Source organism: Pinus tabuliformis, chromosome 3_1 (assembly GCF_031772625.1).
Source record: "Pinus tabuliformis cultivar Carrire ecotype Pingquan chromosome 3_1, CPIR1, whole genome shotgun sequence".
NCBI lineage: Eukaryota > Viridiplantae > Streptophyta > Pinopsida > Pinales > Pinaceae > Pinus > Pinus tabuliformis.
This window is the reverse complement of record NC_142301.1, coordinates 323,616,600-323,638,586: the sequence shown is the minus strand read 5'-3', so window position 1 is coordinate 323,638,586 and position 21,987 is coordinate 323,616,600.

Here is a 21,987-nt window from a genome sequence, read left to right as displayed (position 1 = left end):
TTGGCTTTCAGAGCAAGAGCTTTGGCCTTTCGCTTTCACAACAACTTTCACACAGCAGGTCGATGCTGGCGCGACATCAAAGGCTTTGAGTCAGAGGAACGATGTCTGCGCGCACAAGTTTGAGTATTACCTTTCTAAAACGTCAAATCTCACAACCCTTCATCGTTCCTACTCCTCAAATGTACTAACCCCATTGCTTCCTTCGGTGCATTAGATACGGCTATCGGTGAATTGCATCAAAAAAATTGGGGAATTACATCAAAATTTAAAGAGAAAATGAGAAAATATGGGATGATATCGGTGAATTACATCACCAAAATAATATAAGACATCAAAATTTAAAGAGAAAATGAGAAAATATGGGAGGATATCGGTGAATTACATCATCAAAATAATATAAAAGAAAAAAATGGGAAAATATGGAATGATATCGTTGAATTACATCATCAAAATAATATAACACATACTTGTCCTGCTTTATTCCTATTTCTCCTAGGAATCACTGCGTCCACAACATCTCTTTACAAGTTTCGTTGCAGCTATGTACTCTGCTTCTGTTGTAGAGAGAGCTACTATTCTTTGTAGCCTTGACACCCAAGATACTGTAAATGTATACAAATAACCTGTAGTGGACTTTCTAGTATCCATATCTCCAGCCATATCCGCATCTGTAAATCTTTCAAGCACAGTCTCATCATGACCAAAACATAAACTATAATGACTAGTACCCTTGAGATACCTTAAAATCCATTTTACTGCTTGCCAATGTTGTTTGCCTAGATTGGTAAGGAACCTGCTCACTACTCCCACTGAATATGCAATGTCTGGTCGTGTGCATACCATGGCATACATCAAACTACTAACTGCTGAAGCATAATGAATCTTGCTCACCTCTTCTTTCTCATTGTCATTACTAGGACATAATTCAGTGCTCAGCTTGAAGTGGGCTGCAAGGGGTGTACCAACTGGCTTGGCATCCTTCATATTAAACGTGTCAAGCACTTTCTTGATATATTTTTCTTGTAACAACCACAACCTTTTGTTTTTCCTGTCACGCATAATCCGCATGCGCAATATCTGTTGTGCTGGTCCCATATATTTCATTGCAAATTTGCTACCCAAATCTTTCTTCAACCTATTGATCTTATTCTTATCATGCCCAACAATCAACATGTCATCCACATATAACAATAATATAATATACTTTCCTTGATCATACCTCTTGATATAGACACAATGGTCAGCTTCCAAACTCTGAAAACCATGTTCCAACATGAATGAATCAAATTTCTTTTACCATTGTCGAGGTGCCTGTTTCAACCCATAGAGACTCTTCTTCAACCTATAAACAAGGCCTTCTTTGCCTTTTTCTATGAAGCCTTCTGGCTGCTCCATATAAATTTCTTCCTCCAATTCACCATGAAGGAAAGCAGTTTTTACATCTAACTGTTCACATTTTACATCTAAAGCAACAACTAGACCAAGAATGACTCTAATGGATGACATTTTAACAACATGTGAGAAAATTTCAGTGAAGACAATACTTTCTTTTTGGGCAAAACCTTTCACCACCAATCTTGCTTTATACCTCTCATTCTTTTCGTCACCTTCATGCTTAATCTTGTACACCCATTTGTTTTGTAGAGACTTTCTACCTTTTGGGAGGTTTACCAACTCCCAAGTTTTATTTTCCTACAACGAGTTCATTTCTTCTTCCATTGCTTTCTTCCATTCTTTACTGTGCTCGACTATACAAGCTTCTTGAAAACAATTAGGTTCACCTTCAACAGTCAACAAAATATAGTTTGAAGGAGGCTACCTTTGTGAAAGCTTATGAGGCCTAGAAAATCTGCGAACCAACTGTGGTGGTACATTATCAGGTTGAATCTCCTGTGAAGATTCCTGCAAGATTCATTCTTCTTGTTGTTCATTTTCTTGTATTGGTGGTATGTTTTCTCGCTTCTCTTCAAACCTATCAATAACCTTCTTGACCTCCAACTCACCTACAGTCCTCTTGAACATTTCTGACTCATTAAATATAACATCCCTGTTTCTAATAATTTTATGTTTGACTCAATCCTATAGATGATAACCAAGATCTTCATCCACATATCCCCAAAAAATGCATTTCATAGATTTATCATCTAGCTTAGTTCTATTTTCTTTGGGAATATGTACGAATGCTTCACATCCAAAGATTTTCAAGTGAGAATAATTCAAATTCTTACTAGTCCAAACTTCTTCAGGGATACCGCCATCCAAGGCTGTAGTTGGAGATCTATTTATGAGGTAGCAAGCGGTCCTGACTACTTCAGCCCAAAAATTCTTCTCCAAACCGGAATTGGACAACATACTTCGCACCTTTTCCATAATGGTGTGATTCATCCTTTCTGCGACACCATTTTGTTGAGGAGTACCAAGCACAGTCTTCTCATGCTTTATGCCAAACTTGTTACAATATTCCTTAAATGCATTTGAGCAATATTCTCCACCATTATCTGTTCTTAAACACTTCAGCAATTTGTTAGTCTCTCTTTCAACAGCAACATGGAAATTTTGAAATATTCCAAACACTTCACTTTTATTTTTCATAAGATATGCCCAAACCTTCTTGGATGCATCATCTATAAATGTTACAAAATATAATGCTCCTCCTAATGATTTGATGTTAATAGGCCCAAACACATCTGAGTGTACCAATTCTAACACATTTTTCTTTCTTTCATGTCCACCTCTAAGGAATGAAACCCTTCTTTGTCTACCATATATACAATGCTCACAAAGATCAAGATTGTAGGATTTCAAACCTGGCAATAAATTTTTACCAACAAGGATTTTTAAGCCCTTCTCGCTCATGTGACCCAAACGCTTATGCCACAGATCTGCTAAATTTCCTTCTTTTGTGACAACAACCAAATCTGATTTTCCTATTAGTGTCTTCAATGTGTATAATGTTCCTGTCTTGGGTCCTTTGGCCATGACCAATGCACCTTTGCTAATTTTCCAGCCTCCTTTTCCAAAGCTTGTCAAATAGCCTTCATCATCCAGTCGTCCCATAGAGATTAAACTCATGCGCATTTCTGGTACATGCCTGACCTGTTTCAACAATATATCTTGTCCATCTTTCATCTTGATCTGGACATCTCCCACTCCAACAATACTGCAAAAATGATTATTCCCCAAATGCACTCTACCATAATCACCAGGATTATATGAAACAAAACTATCTTTGCATGGGGTTACATGGTGAGATGCCCCAGAGTCAAGGATCCAATCAAAGCTACTGCTAGATGTATATACACATGCATCCTCTACTGAAACAGTAAACAACACATCACCATCTGTGGCTACAGCAGTAGTCTCACCTTTATTTGTGCTATTTGTGCTGGATGACTTGTGATTTGTACTAGACGGTCTCTGATCCTTTTGTCCTTTCTTCCAGAATCGACATTCTTTCTTCATGTGCCTAGGTTTGCCACAATGAAAGCATATGATCCTTCTTCTCCTTGATTTTGATCAGCCTCTCGATCTTGATCACCCTTGCCCACCTCGATCCATTCTCCTACCACAATCAGCTAGAGCTAGAGCCTCTCCTCCGTGGTTTTCCGCAATTGACTTGCGTCGCAGCTCCTCATTCATTAAACTGCTGCTGACATCATCAAAATTCAAGGTCCTTGTAGTTGTTGAAGTGCTCATAGCTACAATTAAATTTTCCCAGCTGTCTGGCATAGAACACATTAACAAAATAGCTCTACTTTCATCATCTAAAATGATTTTAACAGAGGCAAGTTGATTAGTAATAATATTAAATGCATTCAAGTGCTCAATGACTGAAGCACCCTCCTTCATTTTGAGATTATAAAGCTTCTTCATCAAGAACACTTTGTTTGATGTTGTGTTCTTCTCATATAGATCATGGACCTTCTTCCATAATCCTTCAACCGTCTTTTCTCTGGACACATTGAAATAAACATTCTTTGCTAAATATTGGCGGATCGTTGCAATCGCCTTTCTATATAGCTTATTCCACTCTTCATTTGTTATCGATGAGGGTTTCTTTGTTGTGCCCTCAATTGGAAAATACTGATCCTTTAAAATCGGTTTATCCTCCATCTGTGATTTCCATAGGGAAAAAATAGCCTCGCTCAACTTCTCCATGTGAACACCACGTTTCAATTCCAATCTCCACGGATCTCCACTTTTCAAACTCCAGCAACACGTTTCAACATAGGTCCATGACCTTGTTTTTCTTGTAGCAACTGTCTTTTAGTTCCAGCGTTCCTCAGCTATTTCCTGGACAGATCCTTCAACAACTCCAGGGGTAACAACCAATGTTTTAACGAACACTGCTAGAGCAAGGCGATGGCACTAAGTGGCTTGCACGGTGGATATTCGAACCTAGATCCGATACCAGTTGTTAGATCAAAGCATACATAACACACAATAGATTTATACTCAGAGACTTAGACGGCAATAACAAAGAATAATTCACAGAGACAGATAAATGGAGAAACTACAAGATTACTTAGTCAGAAACAGTGGAATAAATAAAACAATCACTAGAGAACATAAATCACTTTGCATTACATAACAGGCTTGGGCCTTGGCTTGCTTTCCTTGGCCAGAGAAATCACAAATTTATAGAGGTAGAAGAAGGATCTAGAATCCTATATGTGATTCAAATGGAGATTTGGAATGATTTAGAAACGAATGGCGGTGTAGAAAGATCTAGAATCCTGGAGATCTAGAAAGATCTGATCTAGAAGGATCTAGAATCCTGCGTGAATTTGACTTCACACTTAACAAAAATAATATAAGAGAAAAAATTGGGAAAATATGGGATGAGAAAATGAGAAAATATGGGAGGAGAAAAAATAGAAAATATGGGATGATATTGGTGAATTACATCAAAATTTAAAGAGAAAATATGGGAAAATATGGAATGATATGGTGAATTACATCAAAATTTAAAGAGAAAATATTATGGTCAATTACATCAAAATTTAAACAGAAAATATGGGATGATAAAGAGTTAAAGGGAAAAATAAAAGTAAGATGAAATATCTCTATATTGACTAATGTAAAGAAGAAAATTAATCTCAAAATAAGAACAAATTCCCTCTTTCCACTTAAAAGTTCACATATATATATATATACACCTAAAGTTCACATATATATATGACTATTGGTGAATTAGAAAATGTGGGATGATAAAAAAAATAAGAACAAATTCCCTCTTTCCACCTAAAAGTTCAAATATATATATGCCTAAAGTTCACATATATATATATATATATATAGGTTTATTGGTGAATTAGAAAATATGGGATGATAAAGAGTTAAAGGGAAAAATGAAAGTAAGATGATATCTCTATATTGACTAATGTAAAGAAGAAAAATAAAATAAGAGCAAATTCTCATGGGCTTTAAAGTGAAATTGGTCATTTTATAATCTCCAAAACACCATGGGATGAAAGGGTCTTTCACATTTTCACCACTCAAGGGTTGAAATTGAAAAGCATTTTTTCTTAAATTGTCCACCATTTCCTCACATTGAATCTAAATTTCAAAATATTCATCACATTACCCACCTACTTAACTTCTTAATTGAACAAAATTATAATTTTGAACACTTCTCTTAATGGTTTTGAGCATATACATAAAATGCTATTTTTTTTTTGAGTAATCTCTTACCTTCTTATCATCATTCCATTCCAATCTTAGTCAATGTTAATTATTATCATCAATAAAATTGTCAATTTATTTGATTAAATTTATATAATGTAAAAGTTTTAAAGCTTTGCAAGAATACTGCTTTTTTTTTTATATATTGAAAAATAAAACTTAAATAAAAACATTACCAAAGGGATGAATTAGAATGTGTAATATTATATCAATCCAACTTATGAATCTTACATATTGAAATACAAATATTTCTTTAAATTTTATAGGACAAATATACCTTTTTTTAATACTTAAATGATTAGATATTGAGTTGATAAAATTTTATAATAAATATTGAATTGGATATTGAGTTGATAAAGTTTTATAATAAATATTGAATATGAGTTCAATATGTTAGAGGTGGGTTTTGAATGTGATAAGAAGATAACAAATATTCTTAATTATTCAAATAAACTCTAGTTGTCATTAAAACAAAACTATTATTACTACTAATAATTTATTTATTTATAAATTTAAAATATTAAAAAAATACATATATTTTTTATAATGTAAAGAAGAAAAATAATTTTAAAATAAAAATAAATTTTCATGAACTTTAAAATGAAATTGCACATTTTTGAATTCCTAAAACATTATGGGATGAAAGATTCTTTTCACCACTCAGAGGGTTGAAAATGAAAAACACTTTTTCTTAAATTTTCCACCATATACTCACATTGAATCTAAATTTCAAAATATTCATGTCACTACCCACCTTCTTATTATATCAATTACTTATTTTTTATACATAAGTCTTAAATACCTTAATAAAAATATTTCTTTATATAAGGAATATCTTTAAATTTTATATGATAAATATACATGTGTTGATGTACTTAAATGATTAGATATTAAAGGTTAATAATAAATCTTAAATATGAGTTCAATATGTTATAAGTGGGTGAAAGAGTATTAAACTGCAAAGCTGAACAATGCTTCTACCAAGAGATCACAAGTTGAAGAATGAAGAGAAAACACACTTCATTGCTTGAGAAAATGAGCTATACATGAGCCTAATTTATAGGAACAATAGAGGCTTCTAACAATAGCTAGAAGATAAGATTGATGAATCAATAGATAAGGATAATACTAACAACGTAGCTGATAAGATCATTACATAAGCTTACAAGTTTCAATATTTATTGGAACTCTAACACCCCCCATAAGTGAACCACGGGGAGGAAAATAAAGAAAAAAGAACACAAAGAATGGGTCCTGACAACTTGATCTTTTTAGGTACCCATGTACTACATTTCATAAGAAATAAAGAATGAAAGAAAATGAAGAGATAAAGGAAGGAGGACTCAAAATAACCCCTCAATGACAACTTCCTTTACCCCAAAAATATGTTGTAACTGAAGAAACCTTGGTGATGCCAAGCCAGGGACTTTGTAAAAATATTTTCTATTTGTTCTTCAATAGGTACATATTCCAGGCTGACAACACCATCTTGAATAAGTTGGCGAATGAAGTGCATATGAATCTCAACGTGTTTTTTCCATTGATGCTCCACAAGGTTTCTAGAAATTTGTATTGTACTTTGATTTTCATACCATAAGAGACTCAGTAGGTTGATCCTGCTAAATGCAAAACTCAAGCAATAATTGCCGTAACCAAATAACTTATTGGCTTGCGAGAACTACAACTCTATACTTAGATTTTGATAATGCAATTGCTGACTGTTCCTTACAGGACCAAGTAATAGGAGTAGATCCAAGACAGGAAAAAAATCCATAGGTGGATTTACGATCATCCATTGATCCAAACCAGTCAGATTAGTGAAACCTGCAAGCTCAGCAGAACCAACAGTATACTGAATGCCAAAATTGGAAGTTCCTTGAATATACCTGAGAATATGCTTTGTTGCTTTCCAGTGACTCTGATGAGGATTCTGAGAAAATCTAGAGACCAACCCAATTGCATAGGCAATGTCAAGTTGAGTGTGTGTCAAATAAAGTAGATTGCCAACAAGTTGGAGATATAATGTAGGATCCACCCTAGGAATGGTGCAACTAGCAGTACTCCTGAATGAAAAGGAGTAAGTGAAAGCTTACAATTAACCATGCCAAAATACTGGAGTAAAGCAAGAGAATATTTTTTATGGAAGATGGTGATTCCATTTGAAGATTGGTGAACCTGCAAGCTAAGAAAGTAGTGTAGAAGACCAAGATCTATCATATCAAATTGTCCCATAAATTCTTCCTTAACATTCTGAATCATAGATGAAGAAATCCCTGTGAGGATCAAATCATCCACATATAGAACTAGAATCAATAAATCAGAGCCCTGTCTCTTAGTGTATATTGTTGGATTAGAGTGACAATGATTGAACCCTGAGGAAAGAAGAAAATTATCCATCTTCTCATACTGAGATCTAGGAGCTTGTTTGAGACCATACAAAGATCGCCTAAGCCCGCAGACAAGTGAAGGACCCTGCACAAAACTAGGAGGTTGCTCCATGTAAATATCCTCATGTAGATCACCATGTAGAAAAACACTCTTAACATCCATATGGTAAACTTAGCGGCCTTGGGAGGCTGCAAGAGAAAGCACAATATGAATAAAACCCATCTTGGGGACAGGAGCGAAAGTCTCAAAATAGTTAGTTCCTTCAACCTATGAAAATCCATTAGCCACAAGACATGCCTTATGTTTGTCTACAGGTCCATCTGCTGCATATTTGGTTTTGTATACCCACTTGCAACAGACCAACTTGCATCCTTTTTGAAGAGAAACAAGATCCCAAGTATGATTCTTCATTAAAGAAGAATACTCTTCTGTCATGGCAACTTCCCACTCAGGTTTTCCAACAACATCAAAAAATTGTTGTGGATCCTCTGAAATGGCATGACTCAAAAGAGAGATTCCTTTAGACTGTGGTTGATTTGAGGCTAGATAACTAAAATCAACTGCATCATATCCAAATCTATCACGATTCTTTCTCTTACAAAGACACCAGGTCCTCAAGGAATTATCCAAAATATGTTGCTCTTGTACGGGTTCTGCTGGTACTGATGGAAGATTTTCTTCTGGTTGAGGAACTTTAGTAGAGATTTCTTCTTCTACCAAATCTATAAAAGAATCACAATGATTAGAACCATAATAAACAATCGAAGATGAGGTAATATGGGAAGAAGATGATCCTGGACTAATATTTTCATCAAAATGAACGTCTCTTCGGAACAAAACTTTGTTAGAGTTAGGATCAAAGAGCCGATAAGATTTCATGTCCTCACAGTAACCAACAAATATCAGTTGCTGACTTTTCTTTTCCATGGATTTACGTTTTTCATACAAAATTAGTGCCCAAGAAGGACTACCAAATACCATGAAAGAAGATACTATTGGCATTATGAATTATGTGTTTTCCTTGATGGAAACCTACTTGATGAGTTGTCCTTTGATGGAAACCAACTTGATGAAGATGTAAATAGGACGTGTCTACATGTGACAGAGAATTTTGTCAAAGGCATAGCATTTCAGAGGCAGAGAAATGGTAAAGTTGAAATTTCAAGAAGCATACATAGGTTTTGTTAAGAAAAGCCATGTACACACACAAATATGAAGAAGAAAAGGCGTGTACAGTTTCTACACCATGGTATTCTAAATACCAAGGATCCTTACCATGGTATTTCCTCGTGGTATTGAGCCCAATAACAGATGTTTTGATCCTGTCTAAGAAAACCATCAGCTGGAGTAAGGTTTTGACTTATGGTATTGGATAAAGGCTAAGCTATATAAGAATATCGAGATCAAAGTGGGAAATGTGTGCAAGTAATGAAAATATTATGAATAAAAAGATCTGAAGAAAATATGCATGTAATGGGTTGTTGATGTTTTGCTTGATCTAAAACTAAGTATGCACCCGAGAATTTGATGATGGATCAGATCCAATAGATCTGAGATGACAATATTGATTATGAGGTGATTTGATCTGTGTTGATAGTGCCTTGATGCATGATTTTTCTGTGTATGCTGAGATCTGGGTATGTCTGAAGTTTTTTATTGCAGTGAAGGTTTGATTCAGAAATTGCATATCTGTACACGGGTTTTACAGCCTGCAAGGCACGTACACACATGGGTGTGATACTGGTAAGTCATGTATACGCGGGTTTGTTTCCTGAAAATCACATATACATGCAGATATTCTTTAAGGAAAGCACATACAAAATCTAGGGTTTTGATGAGAAGGATGTCTGATTAGTTTATTCAGTCTCACTGTGTTTCTTCTATCTGTCAATGAAGTCTTCTTGATGATCTGGGCTTAAATAATGATGTTTTGATTATGAATTGACATATTGAAGAATGCTGATAATGCTTATTGTTTGTGATTTAATTTTAGTGAATGTTTTGTGGTTGTTTCAGAATGATGCAGTAGATCTAAGTATGTCATTAGTATTTATTTCAAAATGACAATGGTTCAATTTTTCAAAAATCAACGATTTAAGATCTGTACCCGGGTATGCTTCATGGAAAGCACGTACACACGTGGGTTTTCTACTGTAAAGTAGCCTATATATTTTGACATATGGTTGAGTAGGGTTTTGTAATAACATAATATGATTTCTGTGATGTGCAGTATGATGATTGTTATTCCGGTTATAGTGTTCTAACTATTTAAGTTGATTGATTTGGTTGGTTCTATTGTTTCAATGATTGGTTGATTTAGTTGGGTCAAAGATTGTTTGAGTTGATGTTTGAGTGATTTATTGCATAGATCAGTTTTAGCTTTGATATTTGGTTTTGGGCTTAAATGTTGGTAGTGGGTCTAGCTTGGAAATTTGATGAAATGTGGCCTGCAAGTTGTGATTTGTTGTAGTAGGTGGATCCAATATGAAAATTTATGAAATGTGTTCCTCGAAGGAGTTGAAAGTTGGAGCCTTCAATGAGGGAGTTGAAGTTTCCTTCCAGTGGTAGCTAGTAAATAAAATCAGGGGGTTGGAGCTCCCTTCCGGTGGGTGCCGGTAAAAGAGATCATAGGGTTGGTGCTCCCTTCTAGTGGGTGCTAGAGAACAAGAGCAGGTTGTAGCCTTCTGCAGGTGGGTGCCTACGTTTTGGTATGATTTTGCATCAGTACAATATTGTAAGAATTTTTTCTTTATATTAAAAAGAAGACAAAGATGACAGCGGTAGTTTTTTCCCACATTGGGTTTCCACCTTAAATCTTGGTGTTCATGTGTGTTGCTTATGTGTGATAGCTTATTTTGTTCTTACTGCACACAATTACTATCTGTTTAATGTTTAATGAAGTACTAACACATTGGCTTAATATAAATAGAAGATGAATTAATTGAAAAAGTAAGTTTACTGGATGTACGCTAGTTGTCTGAATAATAGTCGTGTACATACGCGGGTTGCCTTCAATAAAGTCACGTACAAAAATCTGGATATGAAATTGAAAGGTTTAATGATTTGAAAATAATGATTCACCCCCCCACCCCCTTCTCAGTGTTTTTCCCAACAGATACTTTAGGCTTCTCATATGTCCAAGATTCGATTGGAATCATATTTTTAACTGCCTTATGAGGCATCCTGTTTTGAATGTAATTATCACAATTAATTGTTTTAGCCCAAAAAGTAGGTTCCAAGTTTTTGGAATGAATCATGCATTTATCCATCTCCTTAAATGTTTTATTCTTCCATTCAGCTGCACCATTTTGCTGAGGGTTGTAGGGAACAAAATGTTGATGAAGAATATCATGTTTTTTGCAAAAATTTTGAAATTCCTTGCTAACATATTCCCCCCCATTATTTATGCGTAGATTTTTAATGGAGCAAATTAACATTATTTCTCGACGAGATATTTAAATGCCTTGAAGGTTGCAAAGACTTCACTCTTGTACTTGAGAAAATACACCCAAGAGTACTTGAGAAAATACACCCAAGAGTACTATGAAAAATCATCAATAAAAGTTAATGCATATTTGGCCCCTGAAAAAGGAGCAATTGAAAATGTCATTAGATCACTATGCACCAACTCAAGTGGTGTTTTTCCCCTCGAGGATTTTCCCTTTAGGAAATGGATCTTAGTGTTGTTTTCCAAAGGCACAACCTGAACACACTCCATCAATGCATGAAACTAGAGGAAGCCTTGAAACCAAATTTTGAGTGTACAATTGCTGAAAATATCTATAATTGAGATGACCAAATCTTTCATGCCAAAGTTTACTCAATGAATTAGCATGAGCTATAAAAGAAGAATCAGAGGAAGACTCAAAGCATATAAACTTATATAATCTAGAAGCATGATCCACTTGTCCAATAGAAGCAACAACTGCAGGATCATGTAGTTCTCTAATGACTACTTCATTTCGAGAAACCTCTACAATTTCTCCATTACCAAAATGATAGATCTGATAAATGGACAATAAATTTGCAGAAATTTCAGGGACTAGTAGCACATTGTTAATGCACCCATTTTTCATTTGTACAGCACCTGATCCCAAAACTTCAATTTGTGTAGAGTCACCAACTGCAATTTGTGAGATGTTGCTATGAGATGTAAAGGGGAGTAGGTATTGACAAGGAATCATATGATGTGAAGCTCCCGAATCAAGTATCCAATTGTATGTACATTTACGTATGGCTTGGGCTGATAGAGCATGTCCCTTTCCTATTGAAATATTGTGCTTCTTCATGGCCTCTTCTAAGGCATTCAACTTTATCCAACATCTTGTTTCAATATGCCCCTGTTTGCCACAAAAATATACAAATTTCATCTGTTTTGGTCTTCTTCTTTTCCTATTTTTGTTTGTCTTTGAGGAGGATTCTTCATTCTTAGAAACTGGAGGAGAAGACTTAGTATTCTTCTTAGGCTTGGAGGGAGACTCACAGACTTGTGCATAATTTTTCTTTGGTTGAAACCGAGCTTTTTGCTTACCTTTGGAGTTATGAGCCACCAAAGCTTGATTTCAAGAGATAGATAGAACATCTAGTTGCTTGAGCTCAGATTGTTTTCATATGAGATGATCACAAAATATCTCAAAGTTGGGAATTTGAAATTTGTCACCAAGGGCATCCCTTGATGCATAGAAGGTAGATGCAAAAACCTGAAAAGGACCCTTTAATTTTGACAAAATCAAGAAAATACATTCAACATATTTTTTCTCCTTGCCACATGCTTTTAATTGAGACAAAAAAGACTTGAATTGAGCCAGATACTCCTCAATATCGACATGCTCATCAGGTACTATGGATGATAATTTAGTTTCCAATTCTAATGCATGGAACTCATTGATACCTCCAAATATAGAAGCTAGTTTTTCCCAACTTTCTTTGGGAGTTTCACATTCTTCAAGATGAAATAATAGGTTGTATGAAACATGCAACCCAATTAGCCCCATTGCTTCATCTAGTTTGTTCTTGTAGGCAAAATTTTCAACTTCTTTTGTAAAATTTCGCTGGTTTTCACTTAATGTTTTCCACAACCCCTTAGATTGTAGGAATTGTTGCATTTTTATTTTTCAAGTATGATAATTGTATGGAGTAAGTAACTCTATTATCCTTAACTCTGCCATAATATCAAAACTCAAAATTTACAACTTCTACAGAATGCCAAAATTTTTACCCAAACTTCTTTTTACGCTAGTAAAAAAAAGATGCCAAGAAATCCCAATAATATTTTCCCATATTCTTCTTTTTACCCAAGTCAATATTCTTTTCCCAATTCTTCTTTTACCATGTGGCAAAAAATTTCAATAATTTTGAGGTTTTTTTCTTAACCTAGAAAAATTTGCCCAAAAAAAATCCAAAGAATTTCAAAATAATTTTAATGAGGGCCCAAGGAAATTAAACCTTTTAAAAAAATATTTTACCCATATGCTTTCCTCTTCCTTCAAAACTTGTGGGAAAACTTTCTCCTTTTCTGAAAGCCAAAATAACACATTCATAAATTCCCTTCTCCGTTTCTAACTACCCTTTCTCCTTAAAAAAAAAAAAGCGCTGGCAAATTAAAAAAAAAAAGGGCAAATTAATTATGGCAAATTCTGTCAAATATGAATGGAGCCTTTGAGAACTTATAGTAAATTCATAGATTCGTTGAAAGGGGTGTTGGGCATGGAATCCCCCCAAGGCATGTTTTGGGGCTCAAAGCCCAAGTTTTGACTTAATTTTGTTGTAAAGACTCTGCGAATTGTGGGCGGGGAGTGTGAAATGTATGATAGAGTCACAGGGTTATCCACCCTAGTCTTGTAATGTAATGTCGGCCTACCCATGGTCTGCGGACCACGGGATGGTATAAATAGAGTGAGGCTCTAAGTGTAAAAGTGAATCAACGAAACAAGTCTAAGTGATTGAGTCACAAGTGTAAAGTGTGTCTTGCATCGTAGAGTAGGAGAAGGCTCTATAGCTGAGTGCACAGAGGCCTAGTAGTCTGCAGTTGAGTGCATGGAGCCCTGCAGCTGAGTGTGCAGGGTGGACTCGAGTCTGTAACCGAGGAAGAAAATAATAAATAGAAGTTTTATCTTAATTCCATGTATCTGTTCTTGGGTTATTACATGTTTGATATCAATTGCAAATATACTATTTATTTACTTCGCTCACCTGTATGAATGATTTATATTGCTAAGTATACTTTACGCATGCAAGTAAGCTAAGTTAATAAACTAACAATGGAATGCTAATAAAGGCTTGGGTAATAACAACGTTCACCCCGAGTAGGGCCGTGCGAAGGCAACATCTCAGGCTGCGAGGTACGGGCAAGTGCGTGTAGTGACAGGCGCACAAGGTCAAACCGCGAACCACTTGACCTCATCAGACATCTCCAGGGTGCGGAAACCCGGTTCTAGCACCCTCCCATACTACTTCAGGTGAGACCTCAGTCTGCGCTCCGCGAATTGTTGCCAAAAGGGCTAGTAGTACTAGGATTTGTTTGGCTACATCACCTTTGAACTTGGGTCAGGCCCCAACAAGCCAACAAATGGTTCCGTTGTCGGGACTGGGATCTGCATAAGAGATGTTTGATGTCGTGTCACTGGAATCCGACAAAGAAAGAAATTGAAGAGTGGCTGGATAGAAAGATTCACGAGTTCGCGACGCAGGAAAATAGGAATCCGTGAGTATCGAAGGAACAATGGTTAGAGCGCTACTTATATACGGAAATCCATGAAATTTTCTTTACATCCTTCCCCTCTGAGTTGTACGAGTGGATTGCGAAGCTAGCAGACAGTCGAGGAAGGTGTAGGCTTGACAAACCGATTGTGTGGACTCGAGAGTTGGTGCGCAAACTAGATACATTGGAAGATAAGATCGTGCATGCTGTGGACCATTGGCTTGATCAAATTATAGGAGGGTTTATCACCGAGTTCGCAGTAGATACTTCTTTCAGCTACAACGAGGTGGAATGACGCTTCCTCAAAGGACCGCGAGGTAAGTATGTTAAATCTTTGAACACTTGGATTAAAATGCTACTGTGTGAAAAGCGGGTTATGTGAATAAATTGATGTTTGGGGCTACACGAAGTGGGAGGATCTATAGAAACGAAGGTAGCACAGAAATAGAAACTATCCCCTTGATTTCGCCTCAGAGAGAAAGCGAGGAAGAGCTCACGAAAGTTTCACCAAGAAGTGCGATCAGTTTGATAAGGCAGCAAATTCCGCACATACCACCTCCACCTACACCACCACCAGTTTCACCATCTTCACCCCCATCTCCACCCACACCACCTCCGCCACTGCCACAGTTCAATATGGCAAGCGCAATAAAGTTGCCGGTGTTCAAAGGAGTAGGGAGCGAAGAACCAGACCAATTTTGGTTCGTGGTAAAGGCTGTATGGGAAGTGCAAGGAGTCACGGCTGACAAAATAAATAAGGCAAAGATGGTAAGCACGTTGTAGGATCATGCACTGACGTGGTACATTAATAATTCCAATGATAATACAAATGCAGGGATTGCGGATATCCATGTTGCCTTGAACAGGGAATTTAGCAGGCCAAAATTAGAGACATAGTCGATTATCGAGTTTAAGGAAATCGCGATGCTTCTAGGCGAGATCCCTTGGGAGCTAGATCAGAGACCTGTTTGGAGCAGCAAAACCCTAGAATCCAAAGCTCTGATACCAAATGTTATGAAACCAACTCACAAAAAGATAGAAAAGATAGATGAACGTCTTAGAATTCAGCCTCTTCGAGGGGGAAACTCCTTTACATTACACAAATGAACAATTCTTGGATGATACAAATGACAAGACCTCCTTTCTATATATAGGAGTCTAAGGGGTCATAATATAATCAGAGCCGACATAACAATAATAATGTAAGGGCACAATAATAACAATAGTGGGCTTCTATGGGGCACAATAATAACAATATGGGGATTACATGGGCACAACCATATAATAAGGGGGTTGTACTAATAACAATAAGGGGTCACACTAGTAGTATAGGGACCTAACATGCCCCTCTCCTTCAAAAAGTGTTGTCCTCAATGCTTGAGTAGTTCTTGATGATTCTGTATAAATTCTTGTCCTCCCATGTGGAATCTTCAGTGGGTAAGTTCTTCCACTTGATGAGATACTATGAAATTGATCTATTTCGTAGCTTTAGATTTCTCGGTTCTGTGACTGCTTCAGGTTCCAATATGATTTTTCCTTCCTTGTCAAGTTCTCGTAATACTATTTGAACTCAGATCTTCTGCAACTTTTGAATGAGTTCCCACTCCTTTAGGCATATGGATATATGTAAGGCCTGATGTTTGGAGGAACACTTCATGGAATCAAATGAATAGCATGATCATGATCATGAATAGGTGGGAGGCCTTTGGGAGTCTCAAATACCTTGGAATGATTGTCCAAAACGTTTTGGAGATCTGGAGAAATACATGATTTCGATGTGGGATCCACTAGTGAACATAATTGTCTAATTACACCCCGTTGTTCTTTATTTAGAAGCTTTGTCATGCTGTTAGAGTTGATTATCTTTCCAAGTTTTCCTTCGATACCCCTCAATTCAACTTCCTTTCCTTCCCAAAAAAAATTCAAGAAAATTTCTTGAAAATTAAAAGCTATCGTACCCAAAGATTGTAGCCATTGGACTCCTAGTAAAACATCAGCACCACCCATTGGAATGGAAGCATTGGGCTATTCAATACATATTCTCCCATGGATAGCTTGATATTATGGCACTTTCCAGAGAAATTTATGGTTCCTCCACTTGCAACATCTGGTGCTAGATATAGGAAGCAATTCAATTCCTTGGCTATCTTACAATCATTAAAATTATGGGTACTCCCGAATCAATCAACACTCTTACCTTTTTCTTCTTGATATGTCCTTCTATCTTGATAGTTTGAGGAGTGGTAATTCTGTCCAATGCATTACAAGATATGGTCAGATTCATTTCTTCTTTCTCGATGTGATCTTTCACTTCTTGAACCTTTTTCTTCTTGATATGTCCTTCTATCTTGAGAGTTTTAGGAGTGGTAATTCTTTTCAATGCTTTATAAGATATGGTCGGATTCATTTCTTCTTTCTCTGTGGTTGGTTCGTGGTGTATATACTCTTATTTTGATGTTTCTTGATCCTTTTCTTTCTCCTCTCCACAATCAATGTAAAATAATTCCTTCTCAGCACACATATGACCTTTAATGTATTTGTTATCACAATTGTAACAAAGCCCTTTTTCTCCTTTTTCTTCCAATTGTTGTGGTGTAACCATTGTAGGTTGTGGAAGGCTAGGAGAAAAAACACTTCCATCTTTATAGTTGTGAGGGGTAGACTTCCTTGTTCCCATAATTTTTCTTTCCACTTTGTAACAAAGCCCCTTTTCTCTTTTTTTCTTCCAATTGTTGTGGTGTTGCTCTAAAGAAGGTGTTCCTCTTTGTATCCTCATAATGTGCTATCATTTCCTCTGTGAAAATTGACCACGTAACAAGTTGTTTACGAGAATAAAGCCCTTTATACCATAAAAATTGGTCTGATTCTAAATATGAAGATGAAATACATACCTTTTGTAACAGTGGTACACCATGTAGATCAAAATGTTGCTCCATCTGTAGTATCCAATTTACTGGATCCTTTCCATCAAACTTCCTCATACAGCCTTTTCTTGATTTCATGAGCTCGATCTTGAAATGACTATAACTCTGTACTTTCATATAGCAAAGTTCTGAAATTGTCTCATATAGTAGCCCTCTGAGTCTTCTTTCTAATCTAGCAAGTTTGATCAGAATTGGATTCTCTAAGGAAGCGTTATGCCAAATCTCCCACAGTGACCTGATTATAGACTAGTTCAGTAGAGCGAATTTGTACGATGTGCCACGTGTCACTGTTTCGACCTTAGTACCTGAAACTAATATACAGAAAACTAGAGGCTGTCCTGTTTTTGAAACTTCTAACGATATTTCAATCTGATGCTCAAAACAAAAGTTATGACGATTTTCCCCAGGTCACCTGTTTGGAATGTAATTCGGGAGTCTGCAAAAACGCCAACTTCCTCAGATCATATCTCCACAAATATAGTGAGAAAAGATCTGAAATTTGGATCCAAAGTTTAGAACTATTTCGGTCAAAATGGGTTTTTTTTTTAGCTTCTGAAATGTCGTAGAAAAAATGTTATAGCGAAAATGGCACGATGACCTGTTTTGAGCAGCGAAACCCTAGAATCCAAAGCTCTGATACCAAATGTTATGAAACTATCTCACAAAAAGATAGAAAGGATAGATGAACGTGTTAGAATTCAGTCTCTTCGAGGGGGAAACATACTTTACATTACACAAATGAACAATTCTTGGATGATACAAATAACAAGACCTCCTTTTTATATATAGGAGTCTAAGGGGTCATAATATAATAAGAGCCGACATAACAATAATAATGTAAGGGCATAATAATAACAATAGTGGGCTTCTATGGGGCACCCTAATAACAATATGGGGACTACATGGGCACAACAATATAATAAGGGGGTTGTACTAATAACAATAAGGGGTTACACTAGTAGTATAGGACCTAACAGTTCTGTTGCCGGGATTGGAATCTCCATAAGAGATGTCTGATGTCGTGTCACTGGAATCCGACAAAGAAAGAAATTGAAGAGTGGCTGGACAGAAAGATTCATGAGTTCATGGCGCAGGAAAACAAGAATCTGTGAGTATCGAAGGAATGGTGGTTAGAGGGTTACTTATATATGGAAATCCATGAAATTTTCTTTGCGAACAGTCAAGGAAGGTGTAGGCTCGACAAACTGATTGTGTGGACTCGAGAGTTGGTGCACAAACTAGAAACCTCGGAAGATAAGATTGCGCACGCTGTGGACCATTGGCTCAATCAAATTATATGAGGGTTTATTACCGAGTTTGCGGTAGATACTTCAATCAGCTACAACGAGGCAGAATGACGCTTCCTCAAAGGACCGCGAGGTAAGTACGTTAAATCTTTGAACACTTGGATTAAAATGCTACTGTGTGAAAAGTGGGTTATGCGAATAAATTGATGTTTGGGGCTACGCGAAGTGGGAGGATCTATAGAAATGAAGGTAGCACAGAAATAGAAACTAGCCCCTTGATTTCGCCTTGGCGAGAAAGCGAGGAAGAGCTTGCGAAAGTTTCACCAAGAAGTGCGATCAGTCTGATAAGGCAGCGAATTCCGCGCATACCACCTCCACCTACACCACCACCAGTTTCACCATCTTCACCCCCATCTCTGCCCACACCACCTTCGCCACCACCACAGTTTAATATGGCAAGCACAATAAAGTTGCCGATGTTAAAAGTAGTAGGGAACAAAGACCCAGACCAATTTTGGTTCGTGGTAAAGGCTGTATGGGAAGCACAAGGAGTCACGAATGGCAACATAAATAAGGCAACACTGGTAAGTGTGTTTAGGATCGCGCACGGACGTGGTAAATTAAGCATTCCAATGATAATACAAACGCAGGGATCGCGGATATCGAAGTTGCGCTGAACAGGGAATTTAGCAGGCCAAAATCGGAGACACAGTCGATTATCAGGTTTATGCTTCCAGGCGAGACCCCCTGGGAGCTGGATCAGAGACTGAAGGGTATGATTCGCGAAGCCAACATGACCTTGACGGATGGGCAGCACTGCACATGGTTTGTAGCATCACTAACGCCGCATCTAACGACTGCACTGTCATAATAGAAGCTATCCACTCAGGCCGAAGCTTTAGAGATCGCAATGAGACTGCACGAGACCCTGATACAAGATCCTAGTTTGGGAGTCCAACAAATCCATGCGCAGTTGAAAAACCTGTGTCTGGAGATGCAAAGTTTGAAACAGGATAGGACAACTCGCCTAGAGGTGCACAAGGAGGTATGGTGCATAAAGTGCAAAGGCCAGGGACATGTCAAGGACAATTGTCTAGTTTTCGCGAACTATCTGGTGGGAGGAGGACCAATGCCATTGAGACCAAAGGCATAAGCAGGACCGAGCACGATGCCTCCACTATGGTGCGCGATTTGTCAAATAGGAGGGAAGCATGCTACAGATAACTGCCAACTATTACAGAAGTATATGCAGACGTCCCAACAGTTGTTCTGTAACTTCTACAAATCAGTTGGCCATGATGAGCACACCTATAGAAGTTATGAATTGGTGATGGATCGAACCCCTACCTATAGGGTTCAGGCCGAAATTCGAGCCCTCGATCAAAATGCGAGGATGGCGCGCACTGGATTTTAGGGGCGTGGATGAGGTCGAGGTGGAATGGGACTAGGAAGGGGACACAGACAGCTGATTTGTTACAATTATGGAGGGCCAAGGCATTATGCCCGTGATTGTACAAATCTGACGAGAGCATCATGTCAATATTGTACCTAGTTCGATCATGAGATGGAGGATTGCCCCACACTGATAGCGAGGTTGCGCGATAAAAGGAACACTCCAGCCTCTTCCGACTTAAAACCTGCAAATGATGAGGTCTGAGCCACACGAAGAGGACCCAAATGTAAACATCGTGCTCCGAAGCGATATCTCGACAGGAGATGACAAGGGCAAGCAGCTCGAACAAAGTGCCTGGGTTTGCAAGGCTCCAACAAAGGAACCAGAATTTGATTTGGCACATCCGAAGGAGACATTCATGGAAGCTAAGAAGAGCTTCACGGAGACCTCCACTTCAGGTAGTAAAGACAAACTACAACCAGAGATGGACCCATCAATGCTCACTACCTTTCTGGAGACATGCATGAAGCTGCTGCGTGACAGCAAGGCTGTGAAGGGACTGCAAGAACTTATCACTAAGTGTGCTGGGTCAGGAGAACTGCGCGTGGTCCGGAAGCTCGGGAAGAACACAACGTGAATAGGAAGGGAGATGAGATTGACTGTACAAATCGAGGAATATGAAATGGATCAAGTGATTCTGGATCTAGGATCAGACACAAACGTCCTGCCAATGAAGACATGGGAGCACATGGGCAGGCTCGCGATGCAATGGTCTCTTATTCAATTGCGAATGGCAAACCAGCAAAAGATCCTACCGATGGGAAGATTGTAGGGAATAACGGCAGATATCGAAGTTGTGAGCGCGCTTGCAGATTTCGAAGTGATCGAGATTGTCGATGACAACAATCCCTATCCTGTGCTACTAGGAATAGATTGGGCCATTGACATGAATGGAGTAATAAATCTAAAGAAGCGCAAGATGATTTTTGAGAAAAGGTCACTACACGTAGTGGTACCTTAGACCCTGTGGAAGGATCGCACTACACAGAGCCAGTGCGCGATGACGAGAGCGATGACGATCTAGACTATATCTACAAGATAACTCCGTGGGAGCAGAACTGGGTGAATCCAACAACGGATGACAGGATTTCATGGGAGCGCGAAAGCTCCTGCACCTTAGATTCAGATGAGGAAATAGAATGATGGCAGAACCAGTTACACAAGGTAACCACGCTCAATTTCAACATGATGGTAATATCATTGCATTGCGTGACAACAGAGGTAAGGGATCTGCCTATGTATGACGGGCTGAGCGAAGTGGATGATTTCTTGACCAAATTTGAAAGAGAGGTGCTGGAACAACAATGTTTCAATGCTTTGAAATGGGTACTGCGCGCTACGCCCACAAGGTGGTGGGGTACGCACCAGTGGAATTTTAAGGACTGGTGGGGATGCAAAAGGATGATGCACCTACGCTTTGGGAAACCACAGATGTGGCTAACAGACAAGTATGATGGCCGGGATAATCCATGTGCACACCTCGCGAAATGGACCAAGGTCTATGGGGAAGAGCCACAACCTGAATAGGTGCATTTTTTCTGTCATACCCTAGATGTCATACCCTTGAATTGGTATACTGAGATAGAGCTC